A 2500-nucleotide genomic window follows, 5' to 3' on the forward strand; every position below is an offset into this window, starting at 1 on the left:
TAGGCATTTAGCAGACGCCTATTCCAAAGCGATTTACAACGACCAATTACAGGGACATTCTCCCTGGAGTAACTGAGGGCCTTACTCAAGGGCACACTAGTGGTGGTGTTCCAGGCGGGATTTGAACTCACAACCTCCCGATCATCAGCCCACCTCACGATCCATTACACCACCAAAATAAAATAATTTTTTTTTTACATTTTTTTACATTTTTTATGAGATCCATTTGTGGCAGACAATATTTAATTGTTACGGCTCGCCAAAAATAGATCAATGTATGGGAAACACTGCTGTTAATCCTCTCTGTGGATTACCTGAAGCCACAGATCTCTATTTTTACTGTTCTTTTTTCTAAGTAGAATAAAGAAGATTGTAATTCTTAATCTTTTTTGTTGTTTTCACTAGCTAGTCCTAGCCTTGTCTGTTTACTGTTTGCTGCTGAGCTAGTAAAGTCGGTGGGTGGTGCTGAAAACCAAAAACAAACCTGAAAGATGCTAAATTCTTTGTGTAGAGCTGAGGTAAAGTTCAGAGTCTGATGATTGCGTTTTTCAATGAGCGATATCTTTCATGTTACACATCTTTGTTAGTATGTTAATATTGACAAATCCAGCATTATAGCATGAGCAGTTGAGTGTTGGTGAACTACTGTACCTGCATAGAAAAGAAAGTCTGTGCACAGAAAGTTCCTCCCTGAACTGTCATTTAAACTTGTATGACGACAGATATCTTGAAGAGGATATATACAACAAGAGAATCATATCCATAACTCGGATATGCACACACTCGACACACAAATACTTTTATCCCCCTCTGAGAGCGTCAAGTGGCTGTCCAGAGCGGTGTCTCTTTGGGCTCTGTTTGGTATAATTGGCAGCTGATTAATCACAGCTAATTAAATGTAATGATAGAGAAAGGTGGCCAATTTTGTGCTAAATGGTCAAGGTTAGGTAGAGGATTGTCAGGTGGCCGGGCCTATTATGGCGGCACACGCATGTGAGCGATGGTCAAGGTTAGGTAGTGTTGCTAAAGAGTGGTGAGCCATTTTTTGTGTGTGTGTGTGTACTAAGTGGACAGGTGATTAGTGGAATTAGGAATTGAGATGGAGAGGGTTTGTTAAGTGGAGGTGGGAACAGGTCAGCTCTATCTATTTCTTTTTGTGTACGTGGATATGAAGATGAGAAAGGAAGTGTGTAAAGGCCACGATGTGTGTGTGTGAGGATTGATCAGCTGACCTGTTTCCATTAAATCCTCCTGAAAGTGAGAGTGACCGTGCTGTTGTTTGTTTCTACTTTTCAGTCTTTTGATCCAGCCGAGCCGGTTGTGCCTTCTTATTTCTGAGGATTAGTTTCCTACACAAACTTTTTTTTTTTTTAGGGAGATTTGTCCTGACGGATTCAAAATCCCAAACATTTGTGTGTGTGTTCGAGTAGATGTGCTGCTTTGTGCCCGCAAGACTTTACCAAGTGAAGGGAATCGGATGCAGAAAAAAGATGGAGCTCTTGCCTTAGTCTCTAAGAAGATTAGACGGACTGAGAGAGAGAGAGTGCAACACATTTTAATTTGTCCCTTTGGCTGGCTGGGTAAGAACATAATGCCTTCGCCTGGGCCGGATAGAGAGGCAGCGAATAGGAGCAGAGGAGATTTGCAGGAGGGAGGGATTGAGAGGAGAGGGGATTGGGAGAGGAAGGGATGGTCAGAGAAAGGGATGAAGCCAGTCTTTTCTTGACTCCCCTCGCAGTATGATGGGCTCCCATCAAAGAGGCCAGCGGGGATTGAGCGCTGCTGATCCCCGTTCAGATTAACGTGCTGGCAGATCGCTCTGTCTCAGATTACCAGGAAGAGAGGGAGGGCGAGATTTCTCAATCCTAGTCTTATTCAGATTGTATCAAAGCCCCAAGAGACAGATGAGATCCTGATCACTGTTATTCCATGATAATAATCATCCAGTCAGTCCACGTATCAGGCTAAACCTGAGCTACACCAGCCTGCATATCAATCTATGTCAGCCCCTATTTGACACCGCATACACTGTCTATCTGCATATTATTAGTAGCACTACAAAAGTACTACACGTCTCTTTATAATCTGTATATTTTAAACCTCATGTATTTTTAACCTGTTACTTTATGTGAATTGAGCTGTCTCTGTTTTCTCCTATTGTGTTTCCTACTACATTAAACATTGAATGATTACACTTTATTTGATTCTCCAAACCAAGAACAAAGCACAGTGTTAATCCATAATGAACCTCAAAACCAGAGGCGAAATGATAAGAAGGCCTTTCCATATGGATAAGCCTTCAAAGGTGATTGAAAGACATCACAAACAAAGGATAACTTTAGAACTTAATCAAAGTAAGATCAATGAAAGATATGCTGAGAAACCCTCATTGGATGACAAGAGTGACAACCATCTGATGTTTAATACAATATTGCTACGGTTTCTTTTTCTACCGTCTATATATTTATCGACTTTATGTATTATTTTCTTAAACATTCTC

The 2500-nt window shown here is 41.1% G+C and overlaps 1 protein-coding gene across 1 annotated transcript in view; it reads left to right on the forward strand.

The window, feature by feature from the left end:
- Positions 1-2500, forward strand: part of LOC104963298 (leucine-rich PPR motif-containing protein, mitochondrial-like) — a 40901-nt gene that overhangs the window by 17549 nt on the left and 20852 nt on the right. The gene's annotated exons all lie outside the window — the stretch shown is intronic.

The sequence above is a fragment of the Notothenia coriiceps genome, unplaced genomic scaffold (assembly GCF_000735185.1).
Source record: "Notothenia coriiceps isolate Sejong01 unplaced genomic scaffold, NC01 NC01_scaffold00035948, whole genome shotgun sequence".
In the NCBI taxonomy this organism is placed as follows: domain Eukaryota; kingdom Metazoa; phylum Chordata; class Actinopteri; order Perciformes; family Nototheniidae; genus Notothenia; species Notothenia coriiceps.